Source organism: Melanerpes formicivorus, unplaced genomic scaffold, assembly GCF_026170545.1.
Source record: "Melanerpes formicivorus ecotype bairdi unplaced genomic scaffold, bMelFor1.0.p_v2 SCAF_24, whole genome shotgun sequence".
In the NCBI taxonomy this organism is placed as follows: domain Eukaryota; kingdom Metazoa; phylum Chordata; class Aves; order Piciformes; family Picidae; genus Melanerpes; species Melanerpes formicivorus.
In genome coordinates, this window is record NW_027142376.1 from 1661829 (window position 1) to 1672027 (window position 10199).

Here is a 10199-nt window from a genome sequence, read left to right on the forward strand (position 1 = left end):
TGCTGTACATTCATTTCTCTCACAAGTCTTGTATTTGTCCTACACCTCTGGGCAAATCTGCTCATCAAAAACAGACCAGGAGTGCTGCTAGGACTGCATGAAACTCCAGCTTCCACCAGCAACATGCTGGCTCTGCATCCACATGTCACAAGGGCTGAAGACTGGCACTTTGTGGTATCTGGAAGAAGGAAAAGACAGAATAATTTTGCACAAGTCTGCTAGCCCACTCACCTCATTTTTCCAGATGTGAGGCTTTTAGGTAGCAGCTTTTAAAAAAACAGTTCTGTTGTTGTGGATTTCTTTTTCCCTGCATGCTACTGAATGCATCAATTTTGCAAAGGTCTTCTGGATCTTAGGTTGCATCCTGAAGAAGAGACATCTTGATAGAACACACAACTGTGCCCAATGGAATCTAAATCTGTTTCTAAACCCAGCATTGCTTCCTCCGCTCATAGAAATTTCTTTGGAACTAAAGATTTACTTTGCATGGTATCAGTGGAAGAAATCTTTAATTCTTGTTTTCTAATCAATGCACTCTGAAATATTTTCAGAGATGCTGTGACCTCTAATTTCCACTTGATCGTCTCATTTCTTTTATAAAGAGGTAAACCAGGAGGAATTAGAACCTAGTGTCAGCAGAAACCTCAGAAGAAAAAACAAAACCAAATTTAATTTGGGATGGATCATGGCTTGGTGTTTTATTATGTTAGAGTCAAAAAATACAGCTACAGTTGGCACTGCCAGCACACCAGACCAGTAAGTGGGCTAGTTGCCTGTGCAAAGTGGGAAGGCAGGGGGCCATCACAAAGCCACACCAGGTCTTCTCCAGAGCAAGGAAGACCAAAAGACCTACCAGGCTTGAAGGCCACCCAGGTGAGTTAATGTGCCTCTAAGGACATGTCTGTGTGCAAACACTCGTCTGCAGGTATTTGAGGAGTTCAGTTAATGTTTGAGCAAGCACATTGCCATTCCTCATTCAGTGATCACAGACTGCAGTAGACCATGCTAACCAATAGCTACTGGAGCACTCTAACCAGGTATCTGTGTCCTTCTTTTAAAGCTATATATCAATGCTTACACCAAAACTGTGCATGGTAGGCATGTGCTTTCCCTCTTTCACTTGGCAAGTCTAAATAAGACAAAAGATGGGAGCGGGAGTCAGAGAAATGGAAAGGTGAAGTGGCTTGCCCAAAAGTCACACAATAGGTTGCTGGAAACAAGCAAAGAACTGGCCCAAGTGGCCTCACTCTTGATTCATTGCCCTTTTCTGAATGTTTCCTCAAGGCCTCCTGCTTGTGTGGGTTACTGGTGTAATTCTACATCATGTATTAATCTCAGAGATGCATCTCATCTTTGAAGGTGTATTCTTGATTTTTATCAAGACATTAAGTTAGCTAAACCAGGAAATTTAATGAAGCCATACGATCCAAAAGCAGTTTAAATACAGCAACTCAAGCTCCAAGCTTGATTCTGAATATTAGAGGCAGCTTAACATTTTGGGGTTTCAAGGAGTCCACAAAACCCCCAACAGCACATTTCCAGACCATGAGACTTAAAGCCATGCAAACCTGGCAAGAACTCCTTTAAGGGCATGTGCTTTTCTCTTCACTATGTACCAATTACGCTTTCTTTTCAGGTTGAAAAGAGTATCCTGAATCTCCTTCAGGAGAAGGAAGTTGAAAATTTTACCCTTTTGGAATCTGAGTAAAACCAGGGAGATTAAAATTAAGATCAAGAGGCAAACTGCATACCCACCTCCTGTGGATATTTATTCAAATATTGAGCAGAAGATAAATCTACTGAGCAACTCAGAAAATAAACCAGGCTTTGAAGAGGACATTTTGCCCTCTTGTTTCTCAAAAGAAGGAAATTATGCACATTGGAAATAAAGTGGTTGTCATTGTAACTTTGCATTTCAGTGAGGAGGAGGAGGAGTTGCATAAGAAGATTTAAAATTAGACTAAACTTTGGCAGTTCAGATGCTTATCTATGTTATAAACAAACCTCTGAATTGTGTATGCCTACCTATTACACACTCCCCAGCCTCCCACAGACTAGGCAAACCAGCAAAGTTTGCTGTCCCACAGGGCTGTCAACAGCTGCTGGCATCTTCTCAGCCATAAGCTAAGGCACACTCAAGCCTCAGGACAGGTCTTCAAACAGCATCAAGTGAAGATTGCTTGAGCAGGCAGTGGCAAAAATGCATGTCTGTTTTGCTGGAAATTTGGAAGGATTTTGGCAGCCAGAGAGTAGTACAGCAAAAGTAAGTGATGAGAGTAATAAAAAATTGGCTCGGGAAAGTGAAAAAGGCAAGATGAAATGTCTGTATGTTTCCACACCAAATATTTCTGAGTAACCTATACTCCTGAGTTGGCACAGGGTGGATCCCATTGCATTTCAAAAAGGTGGCTCGTTCATGCCTGGTGTGTCAGAGGAACTCCCTAGTATAGGGTTGTATTTTGAACAGGTTGTAGTCACGTTAAAATACTTGGATCAAATAAACGAAAAAGTGGGAAATTTCAGTTATTCTACATGAATGTCAGGCACACCTTCATCTGAAAAAAAAGAAACAGATAGGGTGGCTGTCATGTTACAGCCAGTAGGAAAACGCCACTGATGTCCTTTGCTGCAAGACTTGACTTGAGCTGACCTGGGTGAAGATGGAAGGACAGAGTAAGGGTTTACTCATATCTTGCATTCACAGGGGGCCAGGTGCAAACAGACCAAACATCCCCCAAAGAGCTTTACTGGGAAAAAAAAAAAGTTAGGGAGTGACTATTTCTTCTTTATTAAACACATTCCTGCCTGAAAGCCATATAAAAACTGAGATTAACTTCCTTGTATTGACCTTCTAATATGCCAAACAGGACCACAGCCTTTATCTTGCCACTGTCCCTGGGTGGCCATTTTGTTAGCAATAGATTGGATAACTGATAAATAGAAATCACCCACCTTGGCAGAACTAGCAGAAGACACCACACTGAGGTCTTTTTACCAGTTCAGAGGCACATGTGGACATATCCTAAGTCTTTCTGCTCAATTCATCTCCAGCTGGGCTAGATGTCAAATAAGTACAACATAGTATCCATCAAATTTTACCAACAGACACCATTTTTATTCTGATAAAGAGATTGCCATTCACTGATATACAACAGCATTTCCAGACACTAGACTTATTTATGCACAAATAATATTCTCATACCTGGCTCCTGTGTCTTCTCATTTTGGATTATTTGTTCTGTTGGGACTCAGGACTCTATTAATGACATTGACACACACAGACTGTCTTTAAAAAGGCGCTTAGCTGATGCTGTCTAATGTCTTTTACTGTATTTTGCCTTACACAGATAGGATTGCTCATCTCTCAGCTGAATGTGATGTTTATGCGTAGCAGTAGGTACGTGTCTAATGTAGGTGCTAAGACTTCAGGCTCTGTCAGAGTGCTTTAAGCAGCACTTTGGCACAAACTGCTTTTTTCATGGACACTCTACCCTTCCTGGCAGCCCAGATCTGAATATTTGGGGAGGCTATGACAGACACTCCTTTAGAAGAGGTGAACAGGGATTCTAATTGCTGGAGCATGGCATGGGGCAGATCCAAGAGTTATTTCTGCCCTAGCAGGATTGCAACCCTGATAGCTCCCAATCCTCTTCCTTGCAGAAGTGGGCAGCATGCTATACAACAGCTTGAACTCCATCCCTGTTGCATCCTAAGGGCACAGAGGAATTTCTTTACAGAGGTACTGAAATACTGGAGCATTTACCCAACTTGATCAAAAGAATCCCAGCCCTTTGGCTGCAATCATTTGCATGGCCTGATTTTTGCAGTTCCACTTAATTCCTTTACATGTAGATACACACTGGTTTGACGTTTGTCCCTGTGCGGTTCATTTTCCTCTACCTTGACTCTTCCTGGAGCAAATGCTAACCAGCTTCAAAATAGAAAGAGGTTAAATATTACCACCCCTGGCTGAAGGGATACACCATAATCATGAAACCACCTTCTATATGGGCAAACATACTGCATATACTTTCCTGCATAAAGCCTCCTGGGCTGCATCAAGAGGAGCATAGCCAGCAGGTTGAGGAAGGTGATTCTCCCCCTCTACTCCACTCTGGTGAGACCCCACCTGGAGTACTGTGTCCAGTTTTGGAGCCCCTATTACAAGAAGGATCTTGACATGCTGGAATGTGTCCAGAGAAGGGCCACAAGGATGATCAGAGGGCTGGAGCTCCTCTCCTATGAAGACATTGAGACAGCTGGGGCTGTTCAATCTGGAGTAGAGAAGGCTCTAAGAAGACCTTATTGTGGCTTTCCAGTATCTGAAGGGGGCCTACAAGAAAGCTGGTGAGGGACTTTTTAGAGTGTCAGGTAGTGATAGGACTAGGCTGAATGGAGCAAAAATAGAAATGGGTAAATTCAGATGAGACCTTAGGAAGAAATTCTTCAGCATGAGGGTGGTGAGACACCAGAACAGGTTGCCCAGGGAGGTAGTAGAAGCCCCATCCCTGGAGGTTTTTAAGGCCAGGCTGGATGTAGCTCTGACCAACCTGATCTAGTGTGAGATGTCCCTGCCCATGGCAGGGGGGTTGGAACTGGATGATCTTTGAGGTCCCTTCCAACCCTAACAATTCTATGATTCCATAATCCTACCAAAATACCAACTATTTTTACCATCAAGGCTCCAGCTAAAGCATGTTCAATGATGCAAAGACTGAACAACTTTTGGGGATATAGGATCAATCAGCAATGGAATTACTTAGATGAATGTTCCTTTAGCTGTTTTAATATGTCAGCTGCACTATGGTGAGCTCACACCATTGTTTTTCTCCCACACCAGGAAGTGGGAGTGGGAATGCAAGTTATCAGTCTCTTCTCTATCTGGCTGGCACAAACCTTATAAGAATTTAGTATATTTGGTAAGCCTCCATGGCATGGACCTGAGGTCTCGGCCAGTTTAAAAGTTATGTGGATGGCATATAGTTGGGCATTCAAAGTAATTCTAAAAGTTTCATTTTCTTAGGAAGGGGATAATTGTCTCAGCATCTATAAAAAACATCAGGGGTCTATAGCATAACTGCAACAGTGAAGCTAGGAGAGAGATCAGGAAACCCCTGGAGAGTCACAGCACCAGACTGATTTGGCTTAATTAACATATATTTAGTTTTAATCTCAACAGGAAGCCTCCTCTGGAGGGGCAGACTGAGAAAATCTCTAGTTACTGGAATAAGTTTTGAACGTAGTCCCCCCCCCCAACAGGAATAACTCTGATAAAGCTGTCACACAGGCAGCACTGCTGTACAGCTATTCATGTGCTTAGACACATATTAACATTGTGCTAGAACAGAACCAGAGAGAAGTTTTTCTTCTCCTGATGAGAGAAAGGTATTAAAAAGCAATTAATTAATCCCTATAGAAAGGGGATGTTTCTGGTTTTACTCTGCACCCAATTCCTGATCTGCTACTCCCCCACTTTTCTGCTGAGGACTTCACCTAGTTCTTTGGTAGCCGCTGTTTTGCTGGGTTAACTTTCTGCTATCTGAAGTGGGTTCAGACCAACACCTCCCAGAGTACACTGGAGAGAGAGCTGAAATCACTTGGACAGCAGGAGGGGAAAAAAAAATTAGATTTCCCCTTTATGGGACAATTAAGGCTGTTGGATCAGCTGCAACTTCTCATGACATCTCTCCCAGACCAAACTGGAAGAGGATCAAGCCTAGAACAAGCAGGGGTATTCCTCTTACCTTAAGAAAGCCCACTAAGCCAAAATTCTGTGCACTCAGTAGGGTGGTGAAGAAGAGATTGTTGCTGCCTGCATCCCATCTAGGCCTTTGAAATTTTTTTGGGGTTGCCAAATCCTCTGTTGTTCTGGCCTCCCTGTCAAAGGCTGCCAGACAAATCATTAGTAATTTACATTTTTCTCAACACTGACCCACCACTGAGTAGCAAGCCTATTTTAACTTGGAGGGAATAGAGGAGCCCATCGTCCACACTCATTTGGCTGATAAACAATTCAATAGTAACAGAGGGCTGAATTAACAGATGAAGGCAGATGGGTTTATGGAATAGAGAGGGACTGAGAGAGAGGTTATGCTGAGAGCGCAGAAGGATTGGAAAAAGATCAACCAAAAATGGGCCAGCATGTTAAGCCATATGTCTCTTCTAAACATTTTTTTCTGCTCTTGTTGTTTGATTGTCACAGTGCTTTATAACTATCCCATTGTTTTGTTCTGAGATTTTCAGGGTAGGTTTTTTTTTGTGCAGGCAATGCTTCCAGAATCTAAACGAACAACACCCCCTCACCACCATTCTGTGTGGTGTGAATACCTTTGTTATTTTTACAAATATTATAATCACACTAATATGAATACAGCTACAGAAGCACAGATGTACTGCCACCCTCAGTAGTTCTGCAATGTCTCATCCACCTCCCCATTCAAATACTGTCAAGATAAGTCTGGCATGGGTTTAGTTGCCACTGTCTTCCCTCATCTGTCAATCTGTCCTACTAATAAATGGAAAAGGGAGTAGGTATGCTTTTAAATAGCATCTCTCTTCCAATTGTAGCCAAAATAACCTATCATGAGATGTCTTAATCAGTCAGGAAAGATGTCCTGAGTTTATACACAGCCCTCTGCAACCTTTCTGACAGTCTTTACTTGATATCAACCATACTAGGTTTAAACTTCGGCGGCCAACAAAACACCAGCTTGAATTCCCACCCCAAAGCTGGCAAGATTAAACGAAACTGTCTGCTGTTACTCAGCTGAATAGAGGAAAAGGACACCAGGAAGACAAAACCAGTAAGGTACAACACTACTCCCCAAACAGAGTTATAATTCTTTACAACCTTCCTCTTCCTAGCACACTGCATCCCCATCTGGCTGCTTCCCCATCTTCTGCAGTCAGCAGGTCCTAGGGCTTTGTTAGCTGAACAGCAGGATAAGAAGGCTTTATCCAAGCTGTTATTGGCCCTACAGCATTAGCTGCTCCTTCTGGCCATAAGTGCTACCTGCTTTTTTGGTTGAACTTTGCACCACCCCTGTTTGAGCCCTGCCTGCTCCTTCAGCCCTGCCCTTGCTCATCTTGCTCTTCTAGCTAATTGTGAAAGCTTTGCTTGTAGCTGCTACTCTTTACTATCAACATTTCAGTTCCAAGATCTCCCTACAGTGGTCTCTGCAGACATAGCCATTCCAATTAGTCCTCAACCCCTAGAATGACATCTGGGATCATGTAAACAAACTTTAATTTACACCACATCACTGTACCTGCTGGATGCTGAGCAACTAGTATTCCATGTGCATAACTTGCCTGCCTCTGCCTTTGAAATGCAAGGGATGTAACTGTGACAGATCTTAGGTAGGAAGGCTGAGATTCCAGCTTGTAGGGGCACTTTGTCACCTGCTAGGTGTACAGAGCACCTTTTCCAGCCTTTAAATGCTGACACAATTTCTGGTCTCTAGTTACAACCACCATTCAAGAAATTCTTGCTGCAGAGAAGTTGTTAAGTTCTCAGGCACAGCTCCCTTTTCTTGTAAGCTGCATGAAGTACACCAGGGATGCTCATTAACCCCAGCAAACATTCCAGCCATTTTAAACTTGAAGGTTAACCCACAAAAATTCACAACCTACACTTTTAAGCTCAGTGAGAGATACAATTAATTCCTTTGCTTTCACCAGTTTGTCCTTAAAAAGGTGTTATCGATCTTAGTAAAAAGTAATGACTAGGAAATACAGCAATCTCTATCCATACATAAAATAGACATGTATGTTATGTATCCCTTGAGAGAAACATCAAGTCTACTGCATGTACACAAATGCAACACAAAGCTATCTTCTCACGAGTGCATGTCAAATAGCAGCATAATGTAGGTAGGTCTCAAACTCTGTGCCACTCTAGGAATTCCTTCTGTATTCAAGCAGGGCATCTTTAATCTTACCTGTTCCCTGAAGCACAGCACTGAGAGAGCCCCTAGTCATGACTCTAGTTCACATCCAAGGTAAATTTTAAGATAAACTACTCCTTGCCCAGTAAGCTCTGCATCCAGCTCAACATCAGGGAGTCAGCAAAAATGCACATCTGGCTTGCACAATGCTAGCAGGGACTGTTCTCTGTGAGGAGCTCAGCAAATGAGCTGTTAATAATGCAGCAGCCCTGCATTTCAGCTGTATTGTCTTTGCATAGCTAACAGGAGGAAAAAGCAACAGAAAAGTGTTTTGACACTGTTAGCAGATGTGTCTGTCTACACATGCTCCTATTGAGTAAGCAATAGTTGCACATGGTACGTCCTACAGTTGAAGTATACAGGAGCAGGGACAGAATTATAGACAGGTCATACTCAGCAGCAGCTGAAGTCCCATGAGCCATCTGTATAGGACAAACATCTAGGACTGATTTCTGAGCCCTGTCAGTCAGTATGAGTGGTATAAGTGTCTCTATAAGCTAGCAAGACACCTATGAATAGTCACCACACATTATAAAGTAGTGGCCTTTCATGCTGAGCCATTGTAAAGGGGCTGTTCCCAGGTTCTCCTGTCCCTGGATTTCTTCTTCCTTTTGTTGCATAAAAGGAAGAAGTGGTCTATACTGGAGTCCTATCTCCCCATCACAATTCACTTTTGTGCAAGAAGGAAGTTGCATGGCAGTGGCCCTTCCTGCAAGGCTAATGATACAGAGTACTGAGTTTCCTGCCAGCCTAAGACCTACAGAAAGGGCAAAAGTAAATGCCAGAAGTGGGGTCTGAACCCAAGGTGAAAAATGGCATCTGGCAGTAAAAGGAGACATTAATGAGAAGTGATATTAAAGGACAACTGACACATGAACGGGAAAAACATTATTATAAGAAGCACTGAACACCCAGAGCTGGAGTACATTAATTTGAGCATTCTTCTGCCTTTGATTGCTTACCAGTCTTATAAGCATGTTGACCTGCAGTTGAAAGAAACATTAACCCTATAGGGTTACATTCAGCTGTATCAAGCTGCTTTATATCCAGAAGAATTCAATGCTGAGACCAGAATCTGTCCCTGATTATTATGAAAAATTACCAAAGTTCAGCATTACCTTGTTTGAGATCAATACACAAAGGAATAAAATTCCTACATGAGCACCCATACCAGTGTTCTTACACTTCCCATCCAATTTGTAAACTACTACTGCTTTCACTTCTAATATTTGAGATAATAGTTTTTAATGCTTTTTAAAAGCCTATAAGAGAAAAGTTAATTTTCTTGTGATTAATATCTCCCAGGCTTCACACTTCAGAACAGGGATAAGGCAGTAGTTGAAAGGAGAATGTCTGGCTTCACTATAATCCAATGATTTTCAACAGAGCTTGTACACATCTGGCCATACATGGATTAATGTGTATAAAACCAAAGTATTTAAAGAGAGACAAAATATAGTTTCCCTCAGAGTTAGTCAGAGCTGTCTGGATAACATCTCTGCAGTTCCTTGTGGACTTCACCAACTCACCTTTGTCTCACACCAAAACTCTCCAGGGTTTAGGGTGGCACAAAGATCTTCTCAGCTGTGCCATAGTATGGCAAGAATTTATCCTCTGACAATTATTTGGCTGCAGTTCACTGGCCCAGAGCACTGCTCTGCCACACATTGTCCTCAGTTTACAGACTTTCAGATTTCTTGCTGCTAGTGCAAGTTGCCACTCCTGGGAAGCCTGAGGCGGCTAATGAGGACACAACTTTTCCTGGAAAACTGTATCCCACTGGCAGATTAATTTTTTATTTTTGCCAAGCTGATCAAATCCTAAATCTGACTGACCTACAGAAAGCTCTCACATTTCTCTTGGAAAATGACTCTTACTAAAAATAACATGCTACCAGAAACAAAGTTCATAATGTGACATCCCCTTCCTTTTGTGTCTAAAGCTCACCAAGGCACCCAGCCTGATGTTCAGGCACTGCTGGGTAATAGTGCCTTAGGACAGGAGTTATGTTTTGATATCTGCTTTAAATAGCAGGGTGATCTTTTTAGTTTTACTGTGCTTTTATTCTGTTTTAAATGGTATTATTTTAAAAGAGGGCAGACTTCAGGTTACTTAAGGAACTAACTCAGAGGATTCCTTGGGATAAAGCCCTTAAAAATAAAGGGGTCCAGGAGAGCTGGACCTGCTTCAAGGAAGAACTCTTGAAGGCACAGGAACAGGCTGTGCCAATGTGCTGGAAGATGAGCCGCCGGG